At 46.3% G+C, this 15,780-nt stretch overlaps 1 long non-coding RNA gene across 1 annotated transcript in view; it reads right to left on the bottom strand.

The window, feature by feature from the left end:
* The window catches only part of LOC138524918 (uncharacterized), a 239,521-nt gene that overhangs the window by 41,692 nt on the left and 182,049 nt on the right, over positions 1-15,780 (bottom strand). The window contains exon 2 of the long non-coding RNA XR_011283343.1: positions 2,402-2,522. This is a non-coding gene — a long non-coding RNA (uncharacterized lncRNA). The remainder of the gene's footprint in view (positions 1-2,401; positions 2,523-15,780) is intronic.

Below are 15,780 nucleotides of genomic sequence, written 5' to 3'. Positions count from 1 at the left end.
CCACAAAACAATTATGGAACAACAAGATGCTGAAAAAATGATGGAGGTTCTGAGAAACAAAAATGTTTGGACTCTTATAAATGATATGGAAAAATCACAATGTGCAATCCAAAGTATCATGGTAAAAGAAACACAATGGGTTGAACATTATATGGAGCTCTTTTAAAAAACAAGGAGCAAGCACTGAACCAGCATTACCACAGTTGGAAGAATGGAACATCGAGATCTCGAGAGAGAGGACATAGAAGAAAACATCAAGCGAATAAGCTCTTCCCGGGCTCCTGGCCCTGATGGGTGAACAAACCAAATGCTAAAAAACAAACCTAATGAATGGTCGAAATTCTGTGAAACCCTCTTTGAGTTAATTATAAAAACAAGAAGAATACCGGTATCATGGAGGTCCGCAATAATAATACCCATCTTTAAAAAAGGTTTGAGATCAGGACCTAAAAACTACAGGCCCACAGCCTTATTGGATGCGTTGGGAAAGATCTTTGCAAGACAAACCCTTAATTAAACGCGTGGATAAAAAACAGGCTTGTTTGATCCCAGACAGACAGGCTTCGTATGAGGAGTAGGTTGTGGACTGAACTTGTTCCTATTGAATATAATAAAGATGGACGCTATAAGGAAAAGAACAGTCTATCTGGCATTTGTTGATCTTGCACACGCTTTTGATGGCGTAGATCGAGAATGGCTGTGGTCCAAGCTGATGTCCCGAAATTGTCCTCCAAGCTTGATAATGGCTATTAAGGAACTGCACACTAACACACAGATCCAAATTCGACTAGACACAATGGGTTCACTCTCACGTCCAATAAAAACCTCTCGAGGAATTAAACAGGGGTGCCCTCTGGATTCAACATTGTTTAATGAATTCATAGCAGATGTGGGTAATGCAATAGAGGAACCCCCATCATCCGCCCCCCAAGAATCAATGGAAACCAAGTGAATTGGCTGCTATATGCAGACGACATTGTTCTCTTAGACCGGACTCCGATAGGTCTCCAGAGAAAATTAAAAGCTTTAAAAAATATATATTGACAAAAATGGGCTGGAGATCAACACAAAAAAAACAGAGATTCTGCAAATTGGAAATCTAAAATGCGATACGAGTCGGAACAGGAAAGCGTTCCAATGGAAACTTGGAAGTGAAACGCTTAATGTTGTAACGCAAGCTTCGTATCTTGGCACACTCATAAACTCAAACATCAAGGACGAGCCAATGGTACTGAGAATAAAAATGAAATGTAAAGCCTTGGCAGGACAAGGAGCTGTGCTACAAAAAAGGTTTGGGAAATTTTCAATAAAACCAATAGTGACCTTTTACAGAACAAAAGTAATCCCGGTCTTGATTCACGGGGCGGAGGCAATGCTTGGATGTCCACATTCGCTATGGCCACAATATGAAAACATATTCTGGAAAAGAATTTTACAGCTCCCACAAAGTTGACCAACAGCATGTATTCAGAACAAATTGGGCCTGACGTCAATCAATGCCAGAGTCATATGGAACACCCTAACCCTATTTAGGAAAGCAATAGGGGCAGATAATAAAGCAATTTGAGATTCTAAATATACTGACTCCGCAAAATTCAGAAGGTGTTCTTGAAAAATGGATAAAGAACTGTGAAATTACCTAGGGCCAACTCGGAACTGATAAGAAAAAGCTAACAACAAATACTGAAGCAGTAAAAAGAAATTGTGGGCTTTCGACTGGATCGAAACAGTTGAGGAAAGAGCACAACACGCATGCATGCGGATATATCCAGCAGAGGTGAAGGCCCGTAACGAGATTCCAAAATACCTTCTGACATTTCCCTGCAAAAGTCAAAGGAGGAGCTTTCTCAAGCTTAGGCCTAACCTGTTTGAAACAAAGGAAGTTCGACACAGGAGAAAAAAGATAGGCGAACCTGAAGTCCTAATTTGCCGATTTTGCACAAAGGACGAGGAGATGTTGAAATACCTTGTCATCTGCCCGAAACTGAGATCTCTCCGAACAAAATGTATGGGTAAAGAGATTGAACTTTACCCAACTAGAAATGGAGACACCTGGTGGAAAATAATGTTGGAAGGAGAGGGAAAAATGCTAACCTTCGCCCTAATATTCTTTTTAGAAGAAATACATTTGTTATTGTCTAACCAAACGTAAGAGTTCTTACATGCTATTTTGTTGACTTTTCACCTTGTGATCTTTTAAGAATGGACAGTGAACATTAAGTACTGAGATGGATCATTCAGGGATTATGCATATGTTCACTGCCTTATCGCTTTTCTTTCTCTTACTCCTTCCGGTTTTCTTTCTTTTTTTTGTGCTTTTATTGTTGATGCATTTTAAAAAAGGTTGTAAAACAGAATTTTAATTAAAAAAAGAAATAAATACGGATTGGCTATCGCTTACCTTTGATTGGGTCCCGTCATGGCTGGGGGAAGTAAAATTACTGGTGCCCGTTATCGTGTTCTTCTTGGTTCTCTTCTGCACGCGCGCCAATTGGGTCTCCGATGTTGTGTCAATGTAGTACCTAGTAGTGCAAAGATGATGGTATCTATTGGGGGTTCTAATGCACCTTGCCATACAATAAACAGCGAAACTCAAACTGATACTTTGGGGTTGTAGATATATCAGGTGGGATGAGTTTGTTACTGTATAAGTAACAAAAGGGGGAATGTTGGGAAGGAACCAGGGTCCTCCCGAACCCCCAAGCACTTTAGAGTTAGGCAAGACCTGTTTAAGGCACTATAATGGGCTAGGGGGAGGAGGGGCACTGGGAAGGGTCTCATGCAAGCATAATCACATACACAGACAAGTACTGAAGTATGTAGTTATTGTCTAATATAAGGCGCAATTAACTATTGGTTGGATAGATTTGTAATGTCAGATCCCAGGCATTTTAAAAGCTTAGCTAGTCGTGTGGATGAGTCAACTCCCCCTCCTTCCCAGAAGGAATGTGGCCTGTGGGATTCAAAATAGACCACAGGTTTAGTGTGCAGTGTTCTTCACTATTACCAGCACAAACTGACTCACCAGGTGTCCACTGTCCGTCAAGGGTCCATGCGGGTTAAAAATATGACTTGCATGTTTTGTGCGGCAAAATGCAGAATGGGATAAGTATAAAGTGTGGAGGAAACTACAGGACCCAGATAACGTGAGCAGTATGAGTGAAATATGGATGGAATAATTGGAAATGTTTGTACATAAATAACAATGTTTTGTTTTCTTGGAGCTAGTCCCCAAGTATTGTAAAAGTCTGCAGAGCTGCAGTGTGTTTTTGCATAGCTAGCAAAATGTGGAACTGCATGCCCTGACAAAACTGCTTACAATGAAGAACGAAGGCTTTGGAGCATCCCTGTTATGTTATTTGGCATTTATATAGCACTCTATATATCATTGGTATGATCTCAAAGCACTTGTGGGTTGAACGCCCTTGGGGACCGTAGTCCAGGTCAGTCAAGTGAGTAGAGTAGCATAGGATGCTTGGGTGCACTCAATATGTGAGCAGCTGATGCGATTGCCTAGTGGTAGCTGGATCCTAACATTAGGTGCAGTGATGGTGAGAGATCAGTCGAATGTGTGCAGTCTGGTGGTTGGTCTTCCGAGACTGCATTCTGGTGGCATTAGACCTGTGTAGGACATTTGTGTGCAGCTAGGCTGATTATTTTTGTGGAGTATAGCTGCGTACTAGGAGGATGTTGTGTTCATGGAGTTTTGTTCGTATATGTGAGCAGCTAGGCCGAAATTGATGCTGCGTTCTATTGTGTGTTGGTGTAAAGTAGAGAGTGAGCATAGTGGTAGGAGAGGTGAGTGTCTGGATTTGATGGTCTAATTCTTAGAGCACACTTTTTCAGCATTTCATTCTGGGTCTGGATGAGCTGGTACCTGTCGTCTTAGTGTTTTGCAGTCGCTACACTCTAGAGGTAGAATTCACAGCTATGAGCAGATTAAGATATGTTTGCTCGGACAGGGTTATTTTTTGTAGGATCAGCACTATGCTTCTCAGGGGCCTGTGTTCCGGGTCACTAGTTGTAGTTCATGGTGGGTTGCAGGATAGTATTAGGCAGGATATTTGATTATAGGGCAGGAGTTATCTTGCACTAATGAAGTCATATCAAGCTAATTTTTCCGGTCTATGGTTGTCGTTAATTTCTTTATTTTTTTTAGAATTTCATTTAAAGTGCAAATTGGTTCATTAAAACCTTATACACTATATAACATAACATAATATTACAATAGGAGTACCAAATACATGAGAAATAAAACCTCAAATAAAATACATGGCATGAGTAAAAAATTATTAATTAAAACTTGGCACCCCATCTCCATCAATTTTTATAAAAAATGTTTTTAGCATTGCTCTCTTCCAAATATAGAAAGCAGCACAAGTAGATCATATTTTCTGCCATATATATGGCAGACCAGAAGTGATCGGATAGAATCATACTCTGTTCACATTCAAAATGTCCATACCCTGTAAGATACCATTCCTGTAACTTCTCACATCCTGTAAGTATGTGTCTAATAGATTCTATCCCCCTTTTACAATATCTACACAGTATTTCTTCCATTGCAAAACCAGACTAGGCCTCTCTGTATTCCCTGCATGGCAATATGTTAAATCTAAGGAGGGCAATAAATCATATCAGGCTTCTATTTCCAGTCTCAAACAGATAATGTCTAGGAGTCATTGGTTTTATACCTTGGAGTACGTAGGTCGAGTAGCGTTTCTTTTTGGAGAGGGAAGATACATTTGAATGTACATCCCACTCAAAGGCTTTCTTTTTAAGGTGGTTGTAGGTTGCATTAATTTCTCCCATTGATGTGGGCATATTCATATTAATTTCCATAAGGAAAGAGAAAGTTACTCCTTTGAAATTGGACATGTGTTCAATTTATCTCACATATAGATACTTTTACCAATAAGACACAAGAGGCTCACTCCCTCCCCCACTCCCAACATAATCTTCATGTAGAGTTTACAGCACCGTATTTTCCAAAGCGTTTTAAGAGACCAGCCCCAATTCACATCGTATTGCTTCAATTGGGGTCGATCTTGGGATTCCCAATAGGGGTTTCCATAGTTTTCCCTCTAATTTCCCAAGATTTTCCATTTATGAGACTCCCAGAGCTTCCAATGCACATAGGGATCTGGGAATAATACATCTCAGGGGCTTGGGTATTTGGTAGTGACACAGGAGTTATTTCGCACCAGCGAAGTAACATCGAGGCAGTGACGTTGAAGAGTAGGCTGGACTTGAGGCAGTGTAGGGTCAAGGTGTTCTAGTGCCTAGGGGGATCATATCTTAGGTATGTAGTTGGGACAAGGTATGGAGCAAATGGGTATTCCTGGGTAGAAGGTACGAGATGTTGCGAGGCCTGTGTACAAGACTCAGGAAGCGGGGAATCAGCAATTACATATCTTATGCCTGCAGGACGATAAGGTTATCAGTGGTGTCCATTTCATAATTCTGTCTTGGTGACTCATTCGCCGATTTCTGAGGTCTCTTTGCACGGTATCTCTTTGAACATTTGACTCTAATTTGTTCCAATGTAATGTCATTTAAGTTGCAGTCCATGATACGGCCCTAGACGGTCATAGTCGGGTTTACGGAAAGAGCCACGTTTTTAAAGCTTTGCGGAAGACTATGTAGTCTTGGTTGTGTTGAATGTGCAGAGAGAATGAGTTCCACAGAATTGGAGCCAAGGTTGAGAAGGCAGACCCTCCAATCCTGGCTGAATTTGAGGTTGGAATCACTAGTAAGAGGGCAGAGCTTGATCTTAGAGTGCGTGATGGGATGTAGGGTTTAATCTTCTCTTGCAAGTATGCTGGGCCAGTCTTGTGCACTGCTCAGTGCGTAATGCATAGGGTTTTTAAAGTGGCTCTTCGTCCCACAGGGAGCCAGTGAAGGGTGCGGAGAGCGGGGTAGATGTGGTCCCCGTGTTCTAGAGCAAGAAGGAGTTTGGTGGCAGCGTTCTGGGCTCTGTAGTGTTTAAGTTGGTATGCCGGTGCTCCCAGGTATGAGGAGTTGGCATACTCCAGTCTCGACATAACAATGGACATAATAGCAGTGAGTCTGTTGGCATAGGTGAGGTAAGGGAAAATGTGTCTTAGGAGTTTGAGATGATAGTAGGATTTAGATACATTATTGATCTGACGGGAGAGGGTTAGGCCCGAGTCCATAGTTCAACCAAGATTTTGTGACTATTATGGGGGATGGAGCAGCAAGGGGGGGCATGGGAGTGGTTGCGGGAGGCGGGCAGTATTGCTGCACACCTGGAGACAGTCCAGGAGAATAGAATGGTTAACGGTGTCAAAGGCTGCTGACCGATCAAGGAGAATCCGTGCTGCGCAACCCTCTGAGTCTGCCACGACCTTGATATCGTCCCAGATCGAGATCAGAGTGGTTTCTGTTCCATGGTGCAGCCTAATGCCCGAGTGTGGTCGAGTAGTTTGTTGGTTTCTACGAAGCGGTTGCGCTGAGAGTACGCAGCATGGTCAATGAGTTTAATGAGAAATCAGGTGTTGGAGACCGGCCTGTAATTCTTAGGGTTGAGAGGATAGCCTTTTTAGAAGCGGTTTGACATGCGCAATTTTAAAGGCTTCTGGAAAAATGTTAGAGGTGAGGGAGTCGTTTAGTATGGACCTTGCTTGTTCTCCTGTGCAAGTAGAGGAGAATATTTCTTTCAGAGGAGAGGCCGGACACGGCTCCAGGGGGGATCCGGAGGGTCTGCTGCCGTATAGTAGAACTAGGAACAACTAGTCTCTCGAGATGGGGTGGAAAGAGTCGAAGGTTAGCATTGCGGCAGTCGAGACCATGGAATCAGGAGGGGCAGGTGTGGGGCCGGGGTTGAGAGTGTAGAGTTTGGTATTAAGGGTTGCCATCCTGTCAAGGTCTGTGTTGTAGAAATGTAGCGAGAGGGAGTCGCAGAGAGTTGCGTGTGCATGATTTGGGTAGAAGTGCAGGAGGGTTTCACAAATTTGGATGATGATCTTGTGGAGTTCTTTGCTGCTGCTGTGGCAGTTCAGGATTTGTTTATTGTAATAGGCTTTTTTGGCCTTTCGGATCTCAGATTTGTAATTATGGTGGTGGTGGTGAACATAGATCTGCTTAGAGTGATTTTAGATGCTCGCCATTTCTGCTCTCGAGTTATTTTGACTTTTGAAAGTCCATTTGGGGGACGGTCCTTTGCGAGAGGCTGCAGGGCGTGAGTGGGTGAGAGGAAGTAGTGATTCATTAAGCCAGGAGCCGAAGGATTCGATGGTTACTGGTCTATCAGAGGTCCGCGGGGCTGGGACACTGAGTAGCAGGGGTTTGGCAGGGCGGGGAGTATCTTGACTTTGTTCCAGCATTTGTGATCATGTGCGAGTGTAGGGGGAGCCATGGATGCAGGGGCTGGTGTGTGGACAGAGAAAGGGATGGCAGAGTGGTCTGTGCAGATAAGCGGTTTGGGACTAGATATAGCGACGAAGTCATAGGAGCTGAAGATCTCATCCAGGGTGTGACCACCAGAGTGAGTTAGACATGTGGTATGTTGGGAGAGGTTGAGTGCCTCTCGACTGTCGACCAGGGGTTGGGTCATGGGGTTGTTGTGCACATCGAACCATATGGAGATTGTTGGCAAAATGTCTGTCATATGCAGGGGGTCTGTATACCAGTAGGAAGCTGTGAGTCAGTGTTGACAATAGCAAGAGTTTTACTAGAAGGGATTCACAGTTAGCATTGCATGTTTGGGTTTCAGTGAGTGAGATGGAGAAATGAGGTTTGTAGAGGATTGCCACTCTGCCACCTCTGAAAGATGCTGTCTGTTTATCGCCACGGAGCGTGCATTGAAAAGGAGGCATGTGACTTCATAAGGTGAGGTGATTTTCTTGATGCTCGTGGCTGGGAGTGTTGCGATGTAGGGTGTGGTCGGATTAGTCTGTCTAGTTGAGACTGACTGAGGGGTGGTGGTGGTGGTTTGGGATGTAGGTACTCTTTGGGGGGGTGGGTTAGGGCGATGGGGCGCGGGAAGAGTAGGCGGGCGGTGGTAGGTATGTGAGAGATGTGGAGGGGAGGATCAGCAGGGGGAGGGTGGTGAGTGGTGCACGTGTGGTGTGTGGGGTCGGGCAAGTTGTTTGTGGTTTGAGTCTGAAGGGTGCTAGGGGTTTAGGTGTACTGGGTGAGAAGTTGAGTTCAAGGGGGTGGAGGCGGGGGGAGATGGGAGTGGAGGGCCTGATGGCAGGGGTGGGGAAGGATGGGAGGTTAGACCGATGAAGTGGTGAGGTATGGAGAGTTGAGGGAGAGGGCCGGTGTCATACCTCAAGGAACCTGGCGGCTGTGGACAAATTGGAAGCTGCGTCCTCCATTACTGGTTCCTTCACGTACAACGAAGCGCAGAGTACGAGTCTAGTCTTTTTAACGCATTCCGACGCCCGTTTATAAGCCACTCACTTCCGGGGTCGGATGCGTTGCAACGAACAGTTCCCCTGATCGCCTGCGCTTCCGTACTCCTTGTACTCGCTCCTCAGAGTTTTGCCCTCTCTTTCTCGCCTCGTTTTCCTTCCGTCCTTGCTCTTTGTATTTCCACCTTATCTCTTCGCCTCCGTCCCCTTTACCCTTCTCCTTCTACCTTCCGCTCCCTTCTCCCTCCTGTCTCGTCCTCCCGTCTGGTGTTCTTTTACTTCAGCCTTACCTTCTTTCATTTCCTCCTTCCAGTCTTACCTACGAGTTTACTTCCCGTGTATCGACCACTGTCTGTGTAACGGACTGCCTTGCTTTATCCCAGTGACTTTGTTGTCCTTCCTGTGCACCGACTCCTGCTTGCCTACGGACTGCCTGCCTTTTCCTGTACATTGTTGTGGCGATCCAAACTTACTACTACTGGACCTACTCAGGTTAATCCGGATATTCCGAGTTCACTCATCTCTTCAGTTGAAGCATTCCTTTCTGGGGTTTTTTATGCCGTCGGCTTTTTCCCCACAGTATTACGGCTGAGGAGGGTAGCCACAGTTCACCCATTGGGTGTCACTGTGGCGTCCTTTCACGGTCGACCTTCCCTGCAAAAAAAAAAGGGAAAAAATCTAACACAAGATAATCCGAAGCTTGCTTCACATCGAAAGATCAGAGGTGAGGAGGAAGGGGAGGACAGGGGATCAGACTCTTCACAAGCAGAGGAAGATATCTCTGATAGATTGCAACGCCGCAAATCCCTATGGCTACTCCACAACAGGTGCAGGAGTTAGTGGCAGCTGTCCAGAACTTGAACTTAGAAGTTCAAAATCTTAAGGGCGCTAATGCCGCCTTACAGCAGAGGGTGGCGGAACAGAACCCACCTACCCCGGATCTTCCTCCCTTACCCTTAGTCTCGGGGAAGTTTGAAGGGACGCCCAAGAATTTGAAGGAGTTCTTGGATGCCTGTAACTTACATTTTTCATTCCGTTCCCATGCATTTGCTTCAGGACACGCTAAGGTCGGATTCATGATAACTCACATGTCAGGCAATGCTCTGGCCTGGGCTACCCCGCTGGTCAACAGAGCAGATCCCGTGTTACAAGACTATGAAGCATTCAAGACATTGATGAAGCAGACCTTCCTACGTACTGAGAGTACGTATTTGGCCTCGGAGGACCTGTTGGACATTAGACAAGGGAACTCCGACTTAATGTCCTACATCACGTTGTTCAAACAAATAGCCGCTGAGGCGGGCTGGCAAGAACAGGCACAATACGCCATATTCCGGAGAGGTCTGCGAGAAGAACTCAAAGACGAACTAGCACGCATAGAAAGACCTCTCACCTTTACAGATCTCATCACAGCTACATTACGAATAGATTTCCGATTAACTGAACGACGAGCAGAACGCCGAAAGACAAAGATGGGGATCCCTATACCTCCTGTTTCCCTCCCTCTGACATCACCTTCCTCGACACGCTCCACGCGAGAAGAACCTATGCAGATAGGCACGACCCGTGCCCCTCTCACGGTTGAAGAACGCAGAAGAAGACGAGAAGGAAGTCTGTATGTACTGTGGATCTTCGACGCATTTACTTCGAGACTGCCCATATGTACCCCCGAGACGCTCGGGGAAACGGGCACCCTCGGTAAGTTTGGGGACTCACTACCGAGGGATGAGTCCTAGTCCCTTTGTGACCCTTTCAATCACTACATTGGAAGGAAGTAATGATGACCGACTCATGGTGATAGCAGTTACCCTACTTATCGGCAAGACCTCCATTCAGACCTAGGCTCTCCTGGATTGTGGGGCCGCTGGCAATTTCATAGACACTCAGTGGGCCGAAAGCCACGGACTCATACGAGTAGCCAAGACCGAAGATCAGAAAGTAGAAGGTGTTGATGGAGAACCTTTAAGCTCAGGCCTGATTACTCATTCCACAGAGATCCTCACTGTGTGCATCATGGAACATTCTGAACGTCTATCCTTTGACATTATCCGAGCAGCACACTTCCCTCTCATTCTGGGCATAGGTTGGCTCCGTCGACACAACCCTTCTATAGATTGGACCAGAAACCTTTTAAGTTTTCACTCAACCTTCTGTAAGAAGAACTGTCTGCCCAAACCTACCTTTACTACTATCCAAACCACCAACGGTACAGAATCAAAGACAATACATTGTTTACCTTCCTTTCTCAATGAATACACTGATGTAGTGACAGAGAAGATACCTCTTGAGCTTCCTCCTCACAGACCTGAAGATTGCAAAATTGATCTGCATCCGGGGGCTTTGGTCCCTTTTTGTCGTATGTTTTCTTTGACACTCCAAGAAAGAAGATATCTGCGAGAATACCTCGATAAGAATCTGGCCAATGACTTGATCAGGCCTTCTAGATCTCCTGCAGGTGCCTCTTTATTTTTTATTCCTAAGAAAGACACACTAGAACTGCGTCTGTGTATCGATTACAGGGGACTAAACAAGGTAACTACAAAGGACAGGTATCCCATGCCTCTCATCTCAGAAATCATTCACGCCGTTCAGTCGGCCACGATATTTACTAAACTAGATCTGCGGAACGCTTATCATTTGCTTCGTATTCACTCTGGAGATGAGTGGAAGACTGCGTTTAGGACCCCCCTTTGGACTTTATGAATATCAAGTAATGCCGTTTGGCCTTGTCAATGCCCCTTCCATTTTCCAACGCTTCATGGACAGACTCTTTTCTGATCTCTTGGGTCATTCAGTACTCATCTACTTAGATGATATCCTTGTTTTCTCTCACACCCAAGAAGAACATTTTGCCCACGTCCTGGAGGTATTCCACAGGTTGCAAAAAAATCATCTTTCGGTTAAACTTGAAAAATGTGTCTTTTCGGCTAAATCCATTTCCCACTTCGGTTACATCCTTTCCTCGGAGGGCATTGCAATGGACCCTCAAAAAGTCAATTCCATCCTTGACTGGCCATCCCCTAAGACGGTTAAGGACATTCAGAGATTTCTTGGCCTTTCTAACTTCTATCGAAAATTCATCCCAAATTTCTCTCTACAGGTACTTCCTATGACCACTCTTCTGAAGAAATCCTCCTCTCCATTTCAATGGTCTCCTCAGGCGGAGAAGAGTTTTCAACAACTAAAACAGACCTTTTGTTCAGCTCCTGTCCTAAGACAACCCGATCAGCACAGCCCTTTCATCGTGGAAACCGACGCCTCTTCAGCCGCTGTAGGAGCGGTCTTGCTACAAGAACACCATGGTTAGGAACACCCGGTGTCCTATTTCTCCAAAACCCTGAACATCAGTCAACGGAATTACTCGGTCATAGAGCGAGAGTTACTCGCAATGAAATTAGCCTGTGCTGAATGGCGTCACCTCCTCCAAGGTGGGGAACATCCTTTTACCCTTCGGACTGATCACAAAAATCTGCAAGTGTTACGTCAATTTGAGTGCTATAACACTAGGCAGGCAAGATGGGCACATTTCTTCGCCCAGTTTGACTTCGAGATCACCTATATCCCAGGCGAACAAAACCTGGTAGCTGATGCCCTGTCCCGGCGCAGTGATTATCTGTCTGAATCGGAATCCACGAAGGAGTTGATGTTTCCTAGAACACAAAGAATTGGAGTTATTTCTACCTTTTTACAACGCGTCAGGGACAATTCAAGAGGAAGATTCGAGGATGAAATGCATGACAATCGGTCGGAGTATGTCATTAAAGACAGACTTTATCTGGTAAAAGATAAATTGTACTTACCCACGCCAGCTTTAAGGAAGACGGCGTTATCCTGGTGTCATGACTCAAGGTTTGCCGGACATCGTGGTATTCGTTGTACACAGGATTTTCTAATACGACACTTCTTTTGGCCCAACATGAGAGAAGATACCAAACAATATGTACAATCTTGTACCACCTGCCTTCGGAATAAATCCACCACGCAACGACCTCTGGGATTGTTGGAACCCTGTGCCATTCCTACGGGTCCTTGGTCCACTATATCTACTGATTTCATCGTTGACTTACCAGAGTCACAAGGTTGTACCTGTATCATGGTGGTGATTGATTCTTTCACAAAGTTGGCACATTTCTCACCCTTGCCCAAAGTACCTTCTGCCTCCAGTATGGCGGAAATATTCTTGAAGGACATATTCAGGTTACACGGTCTACCCACTAAGATCATTTCGGACAGAGGCAGCCAGTATACATCCCATTTCTGGTCCGCTCTCTGTAAAGGCTTGGGTATAGAGAGAGCTCTCACCTCGGGATTCCATCCACAATCCAACGGACAGACGGAACGCCTTAACGGGACATTAGAACAGTATCTCCGGTGTTTTGTTAACCAACAGCAAGACAATTGGGTCCAGATACTTCCTATGGCAGAATTTTCTTATAATCACGCCAAACACTCTGCCCTCGGAATCAGCCCTTTTTTCTGCACTTATGGTTACCATCCCCGCACCTTACTTCCATTAGTTGACATAGAGAGTTCTGTTCCTTCGGTCGAAGCCTCATTGACAACTATCCGAGAGGCACATAACCAAGCTAGGCTGGGATTGAAGGAGGCCCAAGAAAGAAACAGGACCCAAGCAGATAAACGCCGCAGACCAGTTCCAGAATGGGGTGTTGGTTCTAAAGTACTCCTGTCAACCAAATTCCTACCACGTTGGGTACATCCTTCAAAACTATCCCCGAGATATATTGGGCCCTACAAAATCTCTCGGGTCATAAACCCTGTGGCCTTTCGTCTTCAGCTACCATCAAGCTTACGCCGAGTTCATCCGGTGTTTCACACTTCTCAACTAAAATCTTTTTTTGAAGATAGATGGACCCGTAAGACAAGCAGCAACTCTGTACCCCACGACCCTTCTAAAGATATCTATGAGGTGGGCCAGATATGTGACTCCCGGTATCATAGAGGACGCTTAGAATACTTGATTCGTTGGAAAGGATACCCTATTTCAGAAAACACCTGGGAACCTAGATCACATTTGAATACCCCCTTGCTGTTGTACAAGTTCCATCGTAATAATCCGAGCAAGCCAGGAGGCGTGGACCTTAGGAGGGGGCATACTGTCATACCTCAAGGAACCTGGCGGCTGTGGACAAAATGGAAGCTGCGTCCTCCATTACTGGTTCCTTCACGTACAACGAAGCGCAGAGTACGAGTCTAGTCTTTTTAACACATTCCGACGCCCGTTTATAAGTCACTCACTTCCGGGGTCGGATGCGTTGCAACGAACAGTTCCCCTGATCGCCTGCGCTTCCGTACTCCTTGTACTCGCTCCTCAGAGTTTTGCCCTCTGTTTCTCGCCTCGTTTTCCTTCCGTCCTTGCTCTTTGTATTTCCACCTTATCTCTTCGCCTCCGTCCCCTTTACCCTTCTCCTTCTACCTTCCGCTCCCTTCTCCCTCCTGTCCCGTCCTCCCGTCTGGTGTTCTTTTACTTCAGCCTTACCTTCTTTCATTTCCTCCTTCCAGTCTTACCTACGAGTTTACTTCCCGTGTATCGACCACTTTCTGTGTAACGGACTGCCTTGCTTTATCCCAGTGACTCTGTTGTCCTTCCTGTGCACCGACTCCTGCTTGCCTACGGACTGCCTGCCTTTTCCTGTACATTGTTGTGGCGATCCAAACTTACTACTACTGGACCTACTCAGGTTAATCCGGATATTCCAAGTTCACTCATCTCTTCAGTTGAAGCATTCCTTTCTGGGGTTTTTTATGCCGTCGGCTTTTTCCCCACAGTATTACGGCTGAGGAGGGTAGCCACAGTTCACCCATTGGGTGTCACTGTGGCGTCCTTTCACGGTCGACCTTCCCTGCAAAAAAAAAAGGGGAAAAATCGAACACAAGATAATCCGAAGCTTGCTTCACATCGAAAGATCAGAGGTGAGGAGGAAGGGGAGGACAGGGGATCAGACTCTTCACAAGCAGAGGAAGATATCTCTGACAGCCGGTCACCTTTTCTGCATTTGCTCAGTCTGGCTGCCAGAGGGGTGTGAGAGAGGGTTGGATGGTCAGAGGGGAAGAGGATGAAGCGACGGATATAGAAAGGGCAAGATGTGCTATTTTGAGAGAAGGGGGAAATGTTTGACGGGGGAGGTCTGTGGGCGGGGGTCAAACGGGAGATGAAGGTGGGGGAGAGTGCGGTGTGGGAGGTAGAGTGAGAAGGTTTCACAGGTGAAGAGGGGGGCTACGAGTTGTGCAGAGTTCTTGGGGTGCGGTTGTCTTCGTGAGACCGCACTGTCGGGGGCATGCTGTGTTTTCAAGGGAGAGGTGTTGTGGTGAGGAAATGTGGGACTGATATGGGGGGCGACGATGGACTGCGTGTTGGTGGAGGGTTGACAATGTCAGTGTAACATGGAACTCTAGACAAGCGGGTGGGTGCTAGTGCAGGTGTTAAAGGGGGTTTGGCAGGGGGTGGGGCGGTAGGTAGGTCTGGGGGGGGGGGGGGAGTATTCACGCTGATGCTGCGGTCGTGGCGGGGGACTTGTGGTGTTTGAAGCGCCACAGAGCTCCTCTGGCTTGTGAGTTGGAAATTACGTGGGGTGTATGGGAGGCGAGAAGGGGTCGCTGAGATGTGTGGAATGGGGGTATGAGGCACGTGGTGTTTGGTGCGCCAGAGCGCTCCTCGATCTCAGAGTTAGAGGGGGGATGGTGATTGGCGGGTGTACGAGGGGGGGTGTTGGAGTGTATCAGTGTTCTAGTGCAGGGGTCGAAGGTGGTGAGTTGATGTGGGATGCGCCATGAGGGGTGGGTGTGGTGCAGAAGGGGCAGGGTTGAGGGGGCAGAGCGACAGTCTTTGTTGTCAAGGGATCTCCATCGGGGAGGGCAAGTCAGTCATGGTTGTGGGAGGGAGCAGTCCAGCAGGCACCTAAGACTAAGATGGCAGGAAGTGTACTGAGCTATAATGCAATAGCAGCACCTAGGTTTGGGACACCTGGATAGAGGGAGAAAGGGCCTAGCACGGGCAGATAACAATAAATGCAATAACAGTAGATGCAATAGCAGCACCTAGGTTTGGGATACCTGGATAGAGGGAGAAAGGCCCTAAAACGGGGGGGTGACAGCAGTAAATGCAATAACAGTAGTACCAGTAACACAAAGGCAGGAAGTAATCAGAAGGACTAAGTTTTAAATTCCTGTATAGTGCTAGTTTATCAGTCTGGTCGGTTCTGATAGGCGGCTGTCGGTCACAATCAGGTTGTCTGGGCAGTCAGGCTAAATGTGAGAGGCTGCTATCTGGCACATCTGGTTGTATAGGCATAATCTCAACCGCAAACCAGCAGCCAGTTCCAGTGCACAGATGCGCCTTACAGGGAACTGACCGCCGGTACGTATACATTACACCATGTCTGTG

Source organism: Ambystoma mexicanum, chromosome 1q, assembly GCF_040938575.1.
Source record: "Ambystoma mexicanum isolate Mex_15411 chromosome 1q, UKY_AmexF1_1, whole genome shotgun sequence".
Taxonomy (NCBI): domain Eukaryota; kingdom Metazoa; phylum Chordata; class Amphibia; order Caudata; family Ambystomatidae; genus Ambystoma; species Ambystoma mexicanum.
Note: the sequence above shows the minus strand (reverse complement) of the source record. Positions and strands in the feature narration are given on the sequence as shown.